This window comes from Triticum dicoccoides, chromosome 2A (assembly GCF_002162155.2).
Source record: "Triticum dicoccoides isolate Atlit2015 ecotype Zavitan chromosome 2A, WEW_v2.0, whole genome shotgun sequence".
Taxonomy (NCBI): domain Eukaryota; kingdom Viridiplantae; phylum Streptophyta; class Magnoliopsida; order Poales; family Poaceae; genus Triticum; species Triticum dicoccoides.
In genome coordinates this window covers 56,429,272-56,450,138 of record NC_041382.1, presented here as the reverse complement: position 1 = coordinate 56,450,138, position 20,867 = coordinate 56,429,272, and positions in this window count along the sequence as shown.

Here is a 20,867-nt window from a genome sequence, read left to right as displayed (position 1 = left end):
TAAGAGAGAATAGGCATAAGTATTGTGACATAATGTGTAATAACAGCCCTTAATGCAATAAATATCGATATAAAAGCATGATGCAAAATGGACGTATCAACTCCCCCAAGCTTAGACCTCGCTTGTCCTCAAGCGAAAGCCGAAATCGAAAAATATGTCCACATGTTTAGAGACCGAGGTGTCGATAAAAATAAATACGGACATGAGGGCATCATGATCATTCTTAGACATCAACTTACATAATTCTTGTCATATAATTTCTTATGCTGGAGTAATAATTCAATCACAATTTCAAGTATGAATCGTAAACTTCATTGAAAACTAACAAACTATAATCTCAGTCATTGGAGCAATTGCAATTTATCATAACATAGGAAAGAGTCAACATAAGAGCTTTTTAGCAAGTCCACATCTCAACTATCATATAGTCTTTCATAATTGCTGACACTCACGCAATACTTATGGGTATGGAGTTTTAATCGGACACAGAGAAAGATAGGGGCTTATCATTTTGCCTCCCAACGTTTTACCTCAAGGGTAATGTCAACAATAATAGTTCATGAAAACTCACATCTAATTAGCCATATATACCAGGATCTTTCCAACATACTGTGCTTGCCAAAGGATAAAATGTAAAAAGGAAGGGTGAAGATCACCATGACTCTTAGCAATGTAGGAGATAAAAGTAAAAGATAGGCCCTTCGCAGAGGGAAGCAGAGGTTGTCATGCGCTTTTATGGTTGGACGCACAAAATCTTAGTGCGAAAGAACGTCACTTTATATTGCCACTTGTGATATGGACCTTTATTATGCAGTCTGTCGCTTTTATTTCTTCCATATCACACGATCGTATAAAGTTTATTTTCTCCCACACTAATAAGTCATACATATTTAGAGAGCAATTTTTATTGCTTTACACCGATGACAACTTACTTGCAGGATCTTACTCAATCCATAGGTTGGTATGGTGGACTCTCATGGCAAACTGGTTTAAGGGTATTTGGAAGCACAAGTAGTATCTCTACTTGGTGCTATGAATTTGGCTAGCATGAGAGGGAAAGGCAAGCTCAACCATGTTGATGATCCATGACCATATAATTTATCTCAGATGTAAGAAAACATAACTCATTACGTTGTCTTCCTTGTCCAATGTCAACTCTTTAGCATGTCATATTTTAATGAGTGCTCACAATCATAAAAGATGTCCAAGATAGTATATCTATATGTGAAGACCTCTCTTTCTTTATTACTTCCTATTAATTGCAACGATGACCAAAACTATGTTTGTCAAATCTCAACGACTTTTATTCATCATATTTTTCTATGTGAGCTCATTACTCTCCATGAGATCCATATGATCTCTTTGTTTCTTTTTATTTCTTTCTCTTTTCTTTTATTCACTTAAGATCATGGCAAAATAATCAAGCCCTTGACTCAACACTAATCTTTATTATATATAGCTCATGGACTCGATTACATAGAGGAATCATAAAGCAAAACTCACAACTAGATAATACTAAGAACTTTTATTCTACTAAACCAAGATATTACCAATAGGATCGAACTGAGAAAAACGGTAAAGATAAAAGTGATGGTGATACGATACCGGGGCACTCCCCCAAGCTTGGCAGTTGCCAAGGGGAGTGCCCATACCAGATACTCAATTCTTCTTTGTTGGTGGAGATGGTGGTGATTTGGTTGATGGCGTAGGCTTGTCGTCCTTCTTCCAAGGCATAGGCTCACCATCATAGAAGGATGACCAAGTCTCCTGAAATCTCAAATATGCAGCCAAACTCATCCTCTTGAATCTATATTCATACTCACAGTTTTGATTTTGCAGGTCATAGATCTGGGGTTGGAGGTGCTCGTTTTTCTCATGAAGCTTGAAGATGGCCTCCACAATGTCCTTGACGTCCGGCTTGTGGTTGTTGGTGAACTCCGTGATCATAATGTGATTGGAATTGAGTCCATGCTCCACCATCTCCTGACACTTGAAAACTTCTTGCTCCAATGCCTCGAGCCTTGCCTCCGTGCTTCCGGTCTTCCTTGGTCCCTCAGCATCGCGGATGTGCAACAACCCCTCACGCATCTCAATGGTTTGAGGGTGTTGCGGCACTTTTGTGAGGTAGGGGTTGATGACCTTCTCAAAGAACTGGTCCTTGGGGCGCTTGAAGACGACATGACGACCTGGATCTGTCAGAAAAACAGCTCAAAACAAAAACAGGAGATTTTTGCGTGATACGGGAGTCAAAAACCCCAAGAGATTATATAATGAATTTTTGCCGACCAAAACATGTAACGTGTAAGAAAACGAAGTCCGAAAAGTGCACGAGGTGCCCACGAGGTAGGGGGCGCGCCCAGGGGGGTTGGGCACGCCCTCCACCCTCGTGGAGCCCTCGTGTCCTTCCCGGACTGCTTCTTATTTTTCTATTTTTCTAAATATTCCAAAACGAAGAAATATTGCCTTAAAAACTGTTTTGGAGTCGATTTACTTACCGTACCACATACCTATTCCTTTTCGGAGTCTGAAATGTTCCGGAAAGTGTCCCTTATGTATTCCTCCGGGGTTACGGTTTCAATAACATTGGTTTCAACATTTATAGGATTACCTGAGATATAATGTTTGATTCTTTGGCCGTTCACCACCTTCGGATTTGTACCTTCGAAGTTGTTGATTTTTATGGCACCGGAACGATAGACCTCCTCGATAACGTAAGGACCTTCCCATTTAGAGAGAAGTTTTCGTGCAAAAAATCTTAAACGAGAGTTGTATAGCAATACATAATCTCCTACATTAAACTCACGCTTTTGTATTCTTTTGTCATGCCATCTTTTAACTTTTTCTTTAAACAACTTGGCATTTTCATAGGCTTGGGTTCTCCAAAACAACTTGGCATTTTCATAGGCTTGGGTTCTCCATTCATCAAGTGAGCTAATATCAAATAACCTCTTCTCACCGGCAAGTTTAAAATCATAATTGAGCTCTTTAATAGCCCAATATTCCTTGTGTTCTAGTTCGAGAGGTAAGTGACATGCTTTTCCAAAAAACCATTTTATACGGAGACATACACATAGGATTTTTATATGCAGTTCTATAGGACCATAATGCATCATCAAGTTTCTTGGACCAATTCTTTCTAGATCTATTAACAGTCTTTTGCAAAACAAGACCACGAAGCAAGAGCGAAGCAGAACCGGTTTTCAATTCATCGAAACTCTTGAAAAGTTCCTTTGCTTTTACAGCGAAAGCACCTGCCAACAAATTGGAACCATAATCCCCTCCATCTGCCTCGCTCTCTATCTGGTAGTATATGCTCTGATCGAGGCCCTATTCTTATTATGCCTAAGCCGTAAGTTTTTGTTACAGCTGGCACACCTGCTTGCGAACTAGAAAATATGATTCTAGTAGAAAGTGGACTAAGTCTTAAGAATTTGAGTTCTCTATTACTCAATTCTACTTGACCACTAGACTGTGGGTGATAAGGGGATGCAATTCTATGATTAACATCATATTTAGCAAGCATTTTAAGGAAAGCACCATGAATAAAATGTGAACCACCATCAGTCATTAAATATCTAGGGACTCCAAATCTCGCAAAAATAACTTCTTTAAGCATTTTAATAGAAGTGTTATGATCAGCACTACTAGTTGGAATAGCTTCTACCCACTTAGTAACGTAATCAACAGCAACTAAAATATGTGTATACCCATTAGAGGAAGGAAAAGGTCCCATATAATCAAAGCCCCAAACATCAAATGGTTAAATAAAAAGTGAATAATTCATAGGCATTTCTTGACGTCTACTGATATTACCAATTCTTTGACATTCATCACAAGATAAGACAAACTTACGGGCATCCTTGAAGAGAGTAGGCCAATAAAAACTAGATTGCAATACCTTATGTGCACTTCTATCTCCAGCATGGTGTCCTCCATAAGCTTCGGAGTGACACTTGCGTAGGATCTGTTCCTGTTCATGCTCAGGTACACAACGTCTAATAACACCATCTACTCCTTCTTTATAAAGATGTGGGTCATCCCAAAAGTAATGCCTCAAAACATAGAAGAACTTTTTCTTTTGTTGGTATGTGAAACTAGGTGGTATGAATTTAGCAACAATATAATTAGCATAATCAGCATACCATGGAGCAGTATGAGAAGCATTTATGACATTTAATTGCTCATCAGGAAAGCTATCATCAATAGGTAGTGGGTCATCAAGCACATTTTCTAACCTAGACAAGTTGTCTGCAACAGGGTTCTCAGCTCCCTTTCTATCAACAATATGTAAATCAAATTCTTGTAGCAAGAGAACCCATCTAATAAGTCTAGGTTTAGCATCTTTCTTTTCCATAAGATATTTAATAGCAGCATGATCAGTGTGAATAGTTACTTTAGAATCAACAATATAAGGTCTGAACTTATCACAAGCAAATACAACTGCTAAGAATTCTTTTTCAGTTGTAGCATAATTTCTTTGAGCATTGTCTAGGGTTTTACTAGCATATTGAATAACATTTAATTTCTTATCAACTCTTTTCCCTAGAACAGCACCTACAGCATAATCACTAGCATCACACATAATTTCAAAGGGTAAATTCCAATCAGGTGGCTGAACAATAGGTGCAGAGATCAATGCTTTCTTAAGTATTTCAAATGCTTCTACACAATCATCATCAAAAACAAATGGTATATCTTTTTGTAATAAATTAATCAGAGGCCAAGAAATTTTTGAGAAGTCCTTAATGAACCTCCTATAAAATCCGGCGTGACCAAGGAAACTTCTTATACCTTTGATGTCCTTGGGACATGGCATCTTTTCAATAGCATCAACCTTGGCTTTATCAACCTCAATACCTCTTTCAGAAACTTTATGCCCCAAGACAATACCTTCATTAACCATAAAGTGGCACTTTTCTCAATTCAAGACAAGATTAGTTTCTTCACATCTCTGCAAAACTCGATCAAGGTTGCTCAAGCAATCATCAAAAGAAGATCCATAGACGGAGAAATCATCCATGAAAACCTCACAAATCTTTTCACAAAAGTCGGAGAATATAACCATCATGCATCTTTGAAAGGTAGCAGGTGCATTACATAAACCAAAAGGCATACGTCTATAAGCAAAAGTACCAAAAGGGCAAGTAAAAGTAGTCTTTGATTGATCTTTGCCTGACACGGGTATTTGAGAGAAACCAGAATAACCATCTAGAAAGCAGAAATGTGTATGTTTGGATAATCTTTCTAGCATTTGATCGATAAAAGGTAAGGGGTGATGATCCTTTTTAGTGGCCTTATTTAATTTGCGAAAATCAATTACCATCCTATAACCTGTAATAATTCTTTGAGGAATCAATTCATCTTTATCATTAGGAACAACAGTAATACCTCCCTTCTTAGGGACACAATGGACAAGACTTACCCACTGACTATCAGCAACGGGATAGATTATACCTGACTCAAGGAGCTTTAGTATTTCCTTTCTTACCACTTCTTTCATTTTAGGATTCAGCCGTCGTTGATGATCACGAACTGGTTTAGCATCTTCTTCCAAATTTATTTTATGTTGACATAGAGTGGTACTAATGCCCTTAAGATCATCAAGAGTATACCCAATAGCAGCACGGTGCTTCTTCGGAGTTTTCAATAATCTCTCTTACTCATGCTCTGAAAGGTTAGCACTAATAATAACAGGATATATCTTTTTCTCATCAAGATAAGCATATTTAAGAGTATGAGGCAACGGTTTTAGCTCAAACACGGGATCACCCTTGGGTGGAGGAGGATCCCCTAGGATTTCAACAGGCAAATTGTGTTTCAGAATAGGTTCCTGTTTAAAGAATACTTCATCTATTTCCATTCTTTCATTCATAAACATATCATTTTCATGGTCTAGCAAATATTGTTCTAAAGGATCACTAGGAGGTACGGCAATAGAAGCAAGACCAATAATTTCATCCTTACTAGGTAATTCTTCTTCACGGTGTTGTCTATTAAATTTAGAGAAATTAAATTCATGAGACATATCATTTAAACCGATAGTAACAACATCCTTTTTGCAATCTATCTTAGCATTAACAGTGTTTAAGAAGGGTCTACCAAATATAATGGGACAAAAGCTATTTGATGGGGAACCAAGAACAAGAAAATCAGCAGGATATTTAGTTTTCCCACACAAGACTTCAACATCTCTAACAATTCCCATCGGTGATATAGTATCTCTATTGGCAAGTTTAATTGTGCCATCACTATCTTCTAACTCAACAGGTGCAATATCATGCATAATTTCTCTATATAGGCTAATAGGTATTGCACTAGCACTGGCACCCATATCACATAAGCCATGATAACAATGATCTCCTATTTTAACAGAAATAACAGGCATGCCTACCACAGGTCTAGGTTTATCTTTAGCACATGGTTTAGCAATTCTAGCAGTTTCATCACAAAAATAAATAACATGCCCATTAATATTATCAGACAAGAGATCTTTAACAACAGCTATATTAGGTTAAACTTTAACTTGCTCAGGAGGTGTATAAGTTTTAATATTGCTTTTACGAACCATAGTTGAAGCTTTAGCATGATCCTTTATCCTAATAGGGAAAGGTGGTTTCTCAACAAAAGAAGTAGGAACAACAGGATCATTATAAGTGATAATCTTTTCTTCAACTTTAATAGGTGTAGCTACTTTTACTTCTATGGGAGGATGATATTTAAACCACTTCTCCTTGGGGAGATCAACATAAGTAGCAAAAGATTCACAGAAAGAAGCTACTATCTCAAAGTCAAGTCCATATTTAGTGCTAAATTTATGGAAAACATCGGTATCCATAAAAGATTTAACACAATCAAACTTAGGTGTCATACCTGACTCCTTACCTTCGTCGAGGTCCCAATCTTCAGAGTTGCGTTTAATTCTTTCCAATAAATCCCATTTGAATTCAATAGTCTTCATCATAAAAGAGCCAGCACAAGAAGTATCGAGCATAGTGCGATTGTTATCAGAAAGTCGAGCATATAAATTTTGAATAATCATCTCTCTTGAGAGCTCATGATTGGGGCATGAATATAACATTGATTTAAGCCTCCCCCAAAAATTATATATATAATTGCGATCACGATGAACAGGATGCATAGGATAAAACTTCTGATGAAATTCCAATTTCAATCGTTTGTAGTTCCATGACCCCGTATCATCACATAGCCTATACCATGTCAATGCATCCTCCCTCAAAGATAAAGGGAAGACCTTCTTCTTAACAACATCTCTAGGTACACCTGCAAGCTTAAATAATCCACAAACTTCATCAACATATATTAGGTGCTCATCAGGATGCATTGTTCCATCTCCTGCAAAAGGATTAGCTAGCAGTTTTTTAACATACCCGAAGGAAATTCAAAGCAGACGTTTTAATTTTCATTTTCAGTAGGTTCAGTTGGTTGAGGAGCAACTCTTTGCTCTACTAGTCGGGTGAAGATACCCCGAACAAGCTACTCAGAGGATTACCTTCCATAGTAACAAGTGACGGTAAATTTTAGCACACTATATAAATTTTTCCTTACCAAATTCCACCTACCAAAGGCACTTCACTCCCTGGCAACGGCGCCGGAAAAGAGTCTTGATGACCCACAATTATAGGGGATCTATCATAGTCCTTTCGATAAATAAGAGTGTCGAACCCAACGAGGAGCAGAAGGAAATGATAAGCGGTTTCCAGCAAGGTATTCTTTGCAAGTACTGAAATAAGTGGTAACAGATAGTTTTGTGATAGGATATTTTGTAACGAGCAACAAGTAACAAAAGTAAATAAAGTGCAGCAAGGTGGCCCAATCCTTTTTCTAGCAAAGGAGAAGCCTGGACAAACTCTTATATAGAGAAAAGCGCTCCCGAGGACACATGGGAATATCGTTATGCTAGTTTTCATCACATTCATAAGATTCGCGATCGGTACTTTGATAATCTGATAAGTGGGTGGACCGGTGCTTGGGTACTGTCCTTACTTGGACAAGCATCCCACTTATGATTAACCTCTATTGCAAGCATCTACAACTACAACAAAAGTATTAAGTTAAACCTAACCATACCATGAAACATATGGATCCAAATCAGCCCCTTACGAAGCAATGCATAAACTAGGGTTTACGCTTCTGTCACTCTAGCAACCCATCATCTACTTATTACTCCCCAATGCCTTCCTTTAGGCCCAAACAATGGTGAAGTGTCATGTAGTCGATGTTCACATGACACCACTAGAGGGATGACAACATACATCTCATCAAAATATCGAACGAAGACCAAATTCACATGACTACTAATAGCAAGATTTCTCCCATGTCCTCAAGAACAAACATAACTACTCACAAAGCCTATTCATGTTCATAATCAGAGGGGTATTAATATGCATATAGGATCTGAACATATGATCTTCTACCAAATAAACCAACTAGCATCAACTACGAGGAGTAATTAACACTACTAGCAACCCACAGGTACCAATCCCGGACTTGGAGATAGGAATTGGATACAAGAGATGAACTAGGGTTTTGAGAGGAGATGGTGCTGGTGAAGATGTTGATGGAGATTTCCCTCTCCCAATGAGAGGAGCGTTGGTGATGACGATGGTGATGATTTCCCCCTCTCGGAGGGAAGTTTCCCCGGCAGAACAGCTCCGCCAGAGCCCTAGATTGGTTCCGCCAAGGTTCCACCTCATGGCGGCGGAGTTTTGTCCGAGAAGATGGCTTTTGAATTTTTTTCCTCATCAAAAGACCTCATATAGCAGAAGATGGTCATCGGAGGGCCACCAGGGGGCCCATGAGGTAGGGGGCGCGCCCCCACCCTCATGGGCAGGGTGTGGCCCCCTGGTGAACTTCTTCCGCTGAGTAATTTTTATATATTCTGAAAACGTCTTCCGTGAAGTTTCAGGACTTTTGGAGCTGTGCAGAATAGGTCTCTAATATTTGCTCCTTTTCCATCCCATAATCCCAGCTGTCGGCATTCTCCCTCTTTATGTAAACCTTGTAAAATAAGAGAGAATAGGCATAAGTATTGTGACATAATGTGTAATAACAACCCATAATGCAATAAATATCGATATAAAGGCATGATGCAAAATGGACGTATCAGTGCTCATACTTTTTCATTGTATCATCCATGCTAGTTTATTTTCTCTTTTTATGCTTTCTTCTTGTGTGTTTAATAAACCTTAGAAAAAACAAAAAAATTGTTGTAGCTTTTAGCTAGCTTTAATTCCTATGCATGTATTAGTAATTAAAAAGAAAACCCAAAAAGATTTCCCGTTCTTCTTTTGCTTGTTGGGAGCTTTCCCGTGTAAATAGTTTTATTTCTTTTCTTTTCTTTGGGGGGGCGATGGGAGAAGACCATGATTAAATTGTTATAGTGGCCCTTATATGCATTATTGTTGATCTGACAAAAGAGGCCATATTGCCTTGTCTTCTCCTCTTTATTGAATGCTTGCAGATTCCAGCTTAGTCCAATGCACGTGCACTGTTATTATTATTCACATGATTCGGTCGTGCAAGTGAAAGGCAATTATGATGATATATGATGGACTGATTGAGATGGGAGAAGCTGGTATGAACGCGACCTCTCTTGTTTTTGTAAATATGATTAGTTCATCGTTCCTGATTCAGCCTATTATGAATAAACATGTTTGCAATGACAACTAGAGATCATAGTTTCTTGTGCCATGCTTAATTAGCTAGGAGCTTATAATGGTTTACCTTGCGTGCCAACATGCTATTAAAATGGTTGTGATGTGGTATGATAGGGTGGTATCCTCCTCTGAATGATTTAAGTGACTTGACTTGGCACATGTTCACGCATGTAGTTGAAACAAAATCAACATAGCCTTCACGATATTTATGTTCATGGTGGATTATATCCTACTCATGCTTGCATTCGGTGTTCATTAATTTTAATGCATGTTCATGACTGTTGTCACTCTCTAGCTGGTCGCTTCCCAGTCTTTTTCTAGCCTTCACCTGTACTAAGTGGGAATACTGCTTGTGCATCCAATCCCATAAACCCCAAAGTTATTCTATATGAGTCCACCATACCTACCTATATACGGTATCTACCTTCCATTCCAAGTAAATTTGTATGTGCCAAACTCTAAACCTTCAAATAAATATCATGTTTTGTATGCTCGAATAGCTCATGTATCAACTAGGGTTGTCCATATCTTCCATGTTAGGCGGGTTATTCTCAAGAGGAGTGGACTCCGCTCCTCACTCACGAGAAAATGGTTGGTCACCGGGATGCCCAGTCGCATGCTTTATGCAAACTAAATCAAAATAATTGCAAACAAAACTCCCCCTGGGACTCTTGTTAGTTGGAGGCACTCGTTGTTTCGAGCAAGCCATGGATTGATGCTTGTTGGTGGAGGGGGGTTATAAACTTTACCATTCTATTTAGGAACCGCCTATAATGTGTGTAGCATGAAAGATATCGCCATCTCTTGGTTGTTATGTTGACAATGAAAGTATACGCTCAAAATATTATTCACCTCTATTTCAAAACCGAGCTCTGGCACCTCTACAAATCCCTGCTTCCCTCTGCGAAGGGCCTATCTATTTACTTTCATGTTGAGTCATCATCCTCTTATTAAAAAGCACCAGCTGGTGAGCACCGCTGTCATTTGCATCCATTATTGTTAGTTTACATTGAGTATGACTTGACTGGATCTCTTTTACCATGAATTACAATGTCTAGTCAGTCCTTGATCTTTAAAGGTGCTCTGCATTTATGTTTTGCGGTCTCAGAAAGGGCTAGTGAAATACCATCTTGTTATATCATATTATGATTGTTTTGAGAAAGTGTTGTCATCTGAGATTTATTATTATTGCTTGCTAGTTGATTATGCCATTGATATGAGTAAACATGAAACCTATGCGTTATTGTGAATATGGTTAGTTCATAATCTTTGCTGAAAACTTGAATGCTGGCTTTACATATTTACAACAACAAGAGCAAACATAGTTTGTAAAAGTTTTTCTTTATCACTTTCAGCTTGTCAACTGAATTGCTTGAGGACAAGCAAATGTTTAAGCTTGGGGGAGTTGGTACGTCTCCGTCGTATCTACTTTTCCAAACACTTTTGCCCTTGTTTTGGACTCTAAATTGCATGATTTGAATGGAACCAACCCGGACTGACGCTGTTTTCAACAGAATCGTCATGGTGTTATTTACGTGCAGAAACAAAAGTTCTCGGAATGACCTGAAACTCCACGGAACGTATTTTTGGAAATAATAAAATGTAACACCCTGATATTTAAGCTACAGTAAACCCCTTTTAATGAAGCTAGATCATCATAATTATAATTATGCTAAACCACACTTGTTTCAAACTTAGTTCAAATACAAATTCAAATAACAAGTCAAATTATAGTTTCTTAAGACAATGAATTAAAAATGTTCAAAAGGTTAAAAATATTCACTAACTAGTTAATAAACATCATCCAACATTTAATAAAATGTTTAATGGTCCTAAAACAATTACAACAGTGACAAAACAGCCCCGTTAATCCAATTTCATTTATGCAAAATTCAAATGAATTCAAATATCTCTCAAACTTTTTGTGGCAGTGCCAATAGTTGCAGTATAAATATGTGGACAATTTCCATATTCTACAAAAGTCATTTGGTTGCCTAACTAAATGAAAACAGCAGGATAAAAGAGAAAAAGAGAAAAGGACTAAGTGCATTGTGCACTTAGGCCTGCTCGCTACAGGGGCCGGCCCAGCCCACCCCAACGCCTCCTTCCACCTCTGTTCATAGAGGGCGCGTTGGCCGCGCGCGCTGCGTCCGTGGCCGCGGATGGCCACGCGCCGTCCATCCGCCGGCTCCCCGCATGGATAAGATCCCCCTCGTCCTCCCTGGCGAACCCTAGCTCCCCTACTTGCCTCGTTTTCCCCTTTCCCGAGCCGCTCCTCTCCTCCCCTCGCTGCACCGAGCCGCCGGCGCCATGGTTGTCATCGTGCACGCGTCCTCCGTCGTCCCCGCGCTGTAGGGAGGTGCCCATCCGCTCTGTCATCCTCCCCTTCGTCGTCTACACCCATGGGATCGATCCTGGAGCCGCCCCATCGTCGTCGTCATCCTCGTCTTCATCGACGGTCGCCACCGATGCCCCGCCGTGGATCCATGTTCCGGCACGCCCCCGACCAATCCGAGCTCGACTTCAACCCTCCCTTGGTGAGCAGCGCTGATTCCCCTTGTCTCCCCCTCTGTTAATCGCGTTGTAGCGCCATCCCCACGATTTGGTCGCTGTGCCCGGAGTTCTCTGAAGCCCGCGTCCTACCGCGCCAAGCCGTCGCCTGGGCGCTCCCCTGCACCCCCACGCGCCTCTGTGCCCGCTTGCATGCGCGCCCGCACCCGCTGTCGCCCGCCCTTGCCCGCTGCCGCCACCCTTGCCCTCTGTCGGTGCCCCGCGACCGCGACCGTCGCTGCTGCTGACCGTCTGCTGTTGCCGCTGCCGCCACGTACTGCGCCTGTCACTGCTCCTCGCCTGCTACAGCCCGCCGCTGCCGGCGTTTCCCTGCGGCCACCCTCACTCGCGCCTGAGCCACTTCCTCCCGCGCCACCACCGCCCGTGCAGACCGGTGGCTACCGTCGGCTTCCTTCCGCTCGCCGACCGCGCCAGTGTCCGCCCGTGCATGTCGCGCTCTGCCACCGTCGTCCGCGGCCGCGGCCCCAACTGGCCGCGCCCGGGTCCGAAGCCCCGCACCCACGCGCCGGCCTCCCCAGCCCCGGTGCCTGCCTCCACCTACCACGGCCGGCCGGCCGAATGCCGTGGCCGCCGGCACGCCTCCGTGGGCGCACCACGCGTATAAATCCCCCACGGGCCCTCCTAGCTTAATTGGGGTTAATCCCCTTTTAGTGCTAACCCCCTGGTAGTCAAATGACAGTGGGACCAAGGCCATCTGGATTAAATTAGAAAATGATTTAGTTTAAAATATGCACTGAGTCACTTACCAGTGGGATCGACGGCACTGTTCATAGTCTGACTAGTCAAACATTGACTGCGGACTCAGCAGTCAACGGGCCCGCATGTCAGCCTTTGGCGCACCCGTGGGTGCACCCATCTCTTCACTGGCGAATTTTGAAATTAAAATAAATAAGAAAAATAGAAAATCATTTAAAAATTTTGAAAAATCGTATAAAATAAACCGTAACTCGGATTAAAAAACTTTGTACATGAAAGTTGCTCAGAACAACGAGACGAATCCGGATACGCAGCCCGTTCATCCGCCACGCATCCCTAGCATAGAAAACACGTAACTTTTCCCCTCCGGTTCATTTGTCCGAAAACGCGAAACACCGGGCATACTTTCCCGGATGTTTTCCCCCTTCACAGGTACCACCTCGTACCGCGTTAGGGCACCCCTAGCACCGATACTTGTCATGTCATGCATCGCTATGCATCTGTTTGCTTAATATTTATTGTTTCTTCCCCTCTTCTCTTGCTAGACACCGAGACCGACGCCGCTGCTACCCAGTACGACTACGGTGTTGACGACCCCTCTCTCTTGCCAGAGCAACCAGGCAAGCCCCCCCCCCCCTTGATCACCAGATATCGCCTATTCTTCTCTCTACTGCTTGCATTAGAGTAGTGTAGCATGTTACTACTTTCTGTTAATCCTATTCTGATGCATAGCCTGTCCTTGCTACTACTGTTGTTACCTTTACCTGATATCCTAATGCTTAGTATAGGATGCTAGTGTTATATCAGTGGCCCTACACTCTTGTTCGTCTGCCATGCTATACTACTGGGCCGTGATCACTTCGGGAGGTGATCACGGGCATATGTGATATACTTTATACTGTTACATTACTTATGATACTGTTCGGAGTTGGGGGTTAAAGGGGCAGGTGGCTCCATCCCGGTAGAGGTGGGCCTGGGTTCCCGACGGCCCCCGACTGTTACTTTGTGGCGGAGCGACAGGGCAGGTTGAGACCACCTAGGAGTGAGGTGGGTCTGGCCCTGGTCGGTGTTCGCAGTTATTTCAAGATAACACGTTTAACGAGATCTTCGTATTTGATCTGAGTCTGGCCACTGGCCTATACGCACTAACCATCTACGCGGGGACAGTTATGGGCACTCGACATCGTGGTATCAGCTGAAGCCTTCGTGACGTCAGCGACTGAGTGGCGCATGTCGGGTTGGACCGCCTAACGCAACTTCCTTTATAATGGAGGTTGCTAGGTCTGCTCACCGGCCGCCCTCGCAACGTGTAGGTGTGCAATGGGCGATGGGCCCAGACCCCTGCGCCATAGGATTTAGACTGGCGTGCTGACCTCTCTGTTGTGCCTAGGTAGGGCTGTGACGTGTTGATCTTCCGAGGCCGGGCATGACCCAGAAAAGTGTGTCCGGACAAAGGGGATCGAGCGTGTTGGGAAATGTGGTGCACCCCTGCAGGGAAGTTAATCTATTCGAATAGCCGTGATCTTCGATAACAGGACGACTTGGAGTTGTACCTTGACCTTATGACAACTAGAACCAGATATTTAATAAAACCCACCCTTCCAAGTGCCAGATACAACCGGTGGTCGCTCTCTCACAGGGCGACGAGGGGAGGATCATCGGTTAGGTTTATGCTACACGATGCTACTTGGTGAACTTACCATCTACCCTCTTCTCCTGCTGCAAGATGGAGGTTACCAGAAGCGTAATCTTCAACAGGACTAGCTATCCCCCTCTTATTCCGACTTTCTGCAGTTCAGTCCACATATGATACCCTTATTCCATTTGATAGCAATGCATACATATGTAGTGTAGCTCCTTGCTTGCGAGTATTTTGGATGAGTACTCACGGTTTCTTTGCTCCCTCTTTTCCCCCTTTCTATACTCGATTGCTGCGACCAGACGTTGGAGCCCAGGAGCCAGACGCCACCGTCGACGACGACTACTACTACTCGGGAGTTGCCTACTACTACATGCAGCCCGCTGACGACGACCAGGAGTAGTTTAGGAGGATCCCAGGCAGGAGGCCTGCGCCTCTTTCGATCTGTATCCTAGTTTATTGCTAGCCTTCTTAAGGCAAACTTGTTTAATTATGTCTATACTTAGATATTTGTTGCTTCCGCTGACTCGTCTATGATCGAGCTCTTGTATTCGAGCCTTCGAGGCCCCTGGCTTGTAATATGATGCTTGTATGACTTATTTTATTTGTAGAGTTGTGTTGTGATATCTTCCCGTGAGTCCCTGATCTTAATCGTACATGTTTGCGTGTATGATTAGTGTACGATTGAATCGGGGGCGCCACAAGTTGGTATCAGAGCTGACTGCCTATAGGAATCCCCCTTCCACACTCCTTGGCCGAAGTCGAGTCTAGACATTGCAAAACTTTTTACTAACATGGTTGTGTGTTTTACGGTCCCACGTCACCATTTGGGTGGTATTAGGATATTTTACTCTTCGATCTTTACTCCGGGACTCTGATCTCTCTTCTATTCGGGTTAAATGATTTTACTAAATCTGACTCTAGGTTCTCGTAACTATTCTCCCGGAGAGCCCCTTATCACAGATGATCACCTACTGCGCCAGAAGATTTCAAAGATACTCTATGATGTTCTCTCCAGACACTTGTGCCCACCACCTTTGCAAATTCCCTACCACTGTTATATCCTTATGGATAACTGCATACACATGCCATGCTTGCATTCAATCCCATTGATCTTGATATTACAAGGTGCAACGAACTGCTCTCCGTTGTTCCGGGAATCCTTTGAGCTTACTGCCTTACAGTTCTTTGCCACAAGAATACCCATACGGATAATTCCTTGCACTTATCAAGTATCCGCTCATTCTCAGTTGTTCAGGTGTTTCACATAAGCCTTTGAAATACTATTTGATCTTTCGAAAATCCTCAACAGCCTGTTGTTCTTGAAATCCTTGCTTGCTTGCATTATGGTTAATCCCATAAGTATAGTAATCTTATCAACATCCTTTGTCACTATCATTTTGAGTCCATTGATTCAATAAGTTGTGAATGTTCACAATATTCAGTCGAATCCTAGGATTATCCTTCCGTCTCAGACGTCGTTTGGATATGAGCTGGTTCTTGACCAATCAATGCCTTGATCGGTTGTGCTTCTAAGTCTATTGAACTTATTCATTTTCGATCGAACGATTGCTTCTGATCCCTTGATTTGGAAATCATAAAATTTCTTTGCACTAAGCTTTGAATTAGTCAGTTGTTTCTATAATCCGGTGCGTTGGCATTCCTTCTTCCTCTGATTGAGTACCAATACTCACATCAGCCCCGCTATGGACCGCCATACCCATTGTCGGGTTATTATCCGACAGTGTCCTTCACAACCAAAATTCTTGTGAGTTCTTTACCTGATACATAATGCCTTTGGTAAATTGTATCCTCTACTCTTGTCAACCATGCTCTACTTTTGAGCTTGTGTTATTTACTCCTTAAGTTCATGGTATATGTTCTAAGAAGCCCAGATGGGTTGAACCTATGCCTTCCTTAATCTGTGTGAACCCAAAAGTTTTCACGGGTCATACTCCTCTGGTAATTAACCAGGTAGTTTTTGACACTGAAATCATTTTTATCTAGAGTAGTGAATGAAAGGTTATGCATTGAAGAAGTGGGAGTCGACCTTGAACTTTGTGTTCATGCCCATGGACACGATGTGGATCTTATCATTAAAGCTTCTCTTAAATTAATTATTCCCTTGGTATAAGTTCTTATATCTGGGATCCGGCCTTTTGCGATCATGGTTCCAACCATGTTCTCTTTTAAATTCCATTTCTCCGACAAGTTATAGTACTTGTCTTCTGCAAATCAATACATCTCTGCAACCTCTATATTGTCCTTCCTTTGAGTATTACCCTCCGTTATCTCGAGAATATCTAAGAACTATGTTGCATCTTATGAATTCTTCATCAGCTATTATTTTTCACTGATTCCAATTTTTCATTAGTTCTGAGTTGTTAGTCGCTCAAGAACACCGGTAAGTGAACCGATTCTGAACTCTGGTCCGATAACTCTAAGTAATCTTCGTTGCTTATGAGTTTAATAATCCTTCAAGTCATTCCTAGCCTGATCGGCTACATCATTATCGTGCTAATTTTAAATGTGCTACCTCATCCCCCTTTTCGGAGCACAATTTTTGACGATGAGCTAAGCTTACGTCACTCTTCCTCGTCATATCATTTCACCTCGAACAACAAGCTTGATTTCGAGTTTGTGTCGTACCCGTGGTTCCAATAACCTTTCGCTTCATCATTCCTTTCACTCGATGTCATCGCCGATGGATTACATCTTCATGAAATCTCTCAACAATTTTTTCATGATCATCATCAACATTCTGAGCTCTTCTAGAATATCAATCGAATTCGTGATGAGGAATACCATCCTTGCCCATGATGATTTGTGTTATCACCGACAACATTATTGCTTTCCCTCCAACACAAACTTGTTCGTGCTTTGTGTTATACCTGGAGTGCTATCCAGCAATTATTCTTCTTTACCTTGGAGTGTTACCATCTTTGATGTCAAGAAGGTCGTGAGAATTTCACCACCTCCTGAGAATTCTTGATACAAGTAATACTTATCACCATCACCATTCCTTCTTTGTCCTCGTGTTGTTCCTAACAGGAATATCGACAAACGAACTATGACGTGTGAATTCAAAACTTCCAGCAGCCCTATTGCTTTGGACCAATGTTTAATTGTGTATGTTTTCCTCGAGCATACATCATTATACCATTTTGATTTGACAAATGTTATCTCCTTGTTCACATAATTGGGGAGATCCATCTTTTGAAAATCTCGATGGATTGTCACCGAGTCCATCAGCCATCTCTTCACCCTCTCCCTGTTTTAATGATGAACTCTTGTTTTGGAACTCGTTTCCATAGTTCATTTCCCTAAGAACCTTACAATGTCATCTCGACAATTTGTGTTGCACCTTTCTTCTCAGGCATCCTAAGTCTGAGGTATCATGTCACCAATCAGATCTGAATCTCAGTCAGACATGATGGTTGGAACATAATTCCAGGAGTTATAACATTAGTCTTTGACCTGATAAGGTGATGTCATGCCTAGCACACCTGGCCGGAGGACCTATTGTTATAGTTACCATTTTAGTAAGGTTATCCATTCTTCCATGAGGAAATTGTAAGACTTATTCTATAAGTTGTTACCGATGGATCCTTTGTGTATCCATAGCCCGATCTTTACCTGTTGGCCATGTCAATGCTATCTCAAAGCATGTCTATGGTACTCTGATTTTCAACAAGAACATTTGAAGCCCAATGTTAAATGTTTCCTGCTCAATTATCCAAACACCGCTGTATGGGTAATGTCATGAAATTTCTCTCCCCTTACCTAAAGAGTTTTCTACATTATATCCTGTCATGGATATCATGATCTGCTTGTCCTTGGGAAGGATATATCCCTGAAATAGGTGATTAAATACATTTTCCTTTCCATTATTCTGTCTAAATCTGATGATCACCTTTCCTTTTCATTGTTTTGTTTAACCTTATTGGTGATCTACATGATCTAAGCAGTAATATTCTCCTGCTTATGTAAACACCATGGTGTACAACTCGGTCAGTAAGACCCTGTTACTATTGTTGGTGATATTTCGGTAACCGCCGATGGACGAGAACTTTGCCTATTGGCCTACCTCGTTTCGACAAGCAGGAAAATGGTTCTCTTCGTCCCACGCCCTTGGTATCGACGTTGTTGTCGACATAAATGACAGGCTATCCTCTGCCATGCCTTGCTACCATGACCATGCAATATGTCGGCATCCTTCCTACTTTTGAACCACATGGTGGGCCCATAACCCACAGTTCCACAGGATCGAAAACTGACTCTCCTATGCAACCCTATTTCTAAAGTTATTCCTCACGCTTGGCTTCGTGTGTAATTCACGAGCCACCTTCCCTGTGATCACCAATTCTGGTATTAAACACAATACTTATTTCCGTTGCTTTGAACCCCTTTCACGCCCCGTTTCAGGCATCGAACAATTGCCCACCCGTTCGAAACTTCTCATGATACCTTCTTACTTTGCTCTCGATATTTTCTAAGGTTTCAATTCGAGAGTTACTGAAAGAACAAGTGCTCCTTGGGTGGTTTTGGTAATTAATGTCAACATATCTCTTGTTGGACTAACACTTTTACGTAGTATGTTCTAGATAAGTTCAACAATGGAGTGGCATGGACTAGAGGATGTGGAACCCCTTCAAGATGCTAAGGACAAGGATTGGCTCAAGCTTCAAGATCAAGACTCTACATTTTCTATTTTAGTGATCCAAGATCACATTGATTCTATAGGAAAAGCCAATACTATCAAGAGGGGATGAGGTGTTGCTTAATGGCTTGCTTGCTCAAAGTGCTTAGTGATATGCTCCAAAACCCTCAACTACCTTCCCACATCCACATATGACCTAAACCAAAAGCCAAACTCGGCCCCACTGATTCTTTCTATCCGGAGCCACCGAGTTTAGTTAACATAGCCACTGCCAGAAACCCTAATCAGTTCGGTCTCACTGATGGGATCTCAGTCTCACCGAGATGGGCTTACAAACTCTCTGTTACCTGTTGCAATATTTTCGGTCCCACCGAGATATGCAATCGGCCCCATCGAGTTTGCTTGGCCAACTCTCTGTTTCGCTTATTACCCAAATCGGTCCCACCGAGTTTGAGTAATCGGTCAAACCGAGTTTTGGTTTTACCCTAACCCTAGCACATCGGTTCCACCGAGTTGAACTAGTCGGTCCCACCGAAAACCCTAACGGTCACTAGGTTTACTAAATCGGTCCGACCGAGTTTTTCCCTTCGGTCTTACCGAGATTGGTAAATTGAGTGTAACGGTTAGATTTTGTGTGGAGGCTATATATACCCCTCCACCCACTCTTCATTCATGGAGAGAGCCATCAGAACATACCTACACTTCCAATACACATTTTCTGAGAGAGAACCACGTACACTTGTGTTGAGTTCAAGATATTCCATTCCAACCATATGAATCTTGATCTCTAGCCTTCCCCAAGTTGCTTTCCACTCAAATCTTCTTTCCACCAAATCCAAATCCTGTGAGAGAGAGTTGAGTGTTGGGGAGACTATCATTTGAAGCACAAGAGCAAGGAGTTCATCATCAACACACCATTTGTTACCTCTTGGAGAGTGGTGTCTCCTAGATTGGCTAGGTGTCACTTGGGAGCCTCCAACAAGATTGTGGAGTTGAACCAAGGAGTTTGTAAGGGCAAGGAGATCGCCTACTTCGTGAAGATCTACCGCTAGTGAGGCAAGTCCTTCATGGGCGATGGTCGTGATGGAATAGACAAGGTTGCTTCTTTGTTGGCCCTTCATGGGCGGAGCCCTCCATGGACTCGCGCAACCATTACCCTCCATGGGTTGAAGTCTCCATCAACATGGATGTACGATAGCACCACCTATCGGAACCATGACAAAAACATCTGTGTCTCCAATTGCGTTTGAATACTCCAAACCCTTCTCCTTACATTCTTGCAAGTTGCATGCTTTACTTTCCGCTGCTCATATACTCATTGCATGCTTGCTTGATATGTATTGTGTTTGTTAAACTTGTTCTTAAACTACACTTAAACTTAAGAATATTAAAAACTGCAACTTTTGGCACTTAGTGTCTAATCACCCCCCTCTAGACACCTCTTCTCGATCCTTTCAATTGGTATCAGAGCTTTGGTCTCCATTGCCTTGGTTTAAACACCGTTGGAGGAAGATGGATGTGTCTACTTTGCGGAGTCTTAGACATAGAGTGCCCATTCTTGATGGAGAGTATTTTCATGAGTGGAAAAATGAAATGCTTGAGATTTTCAATGAATATCATTTGA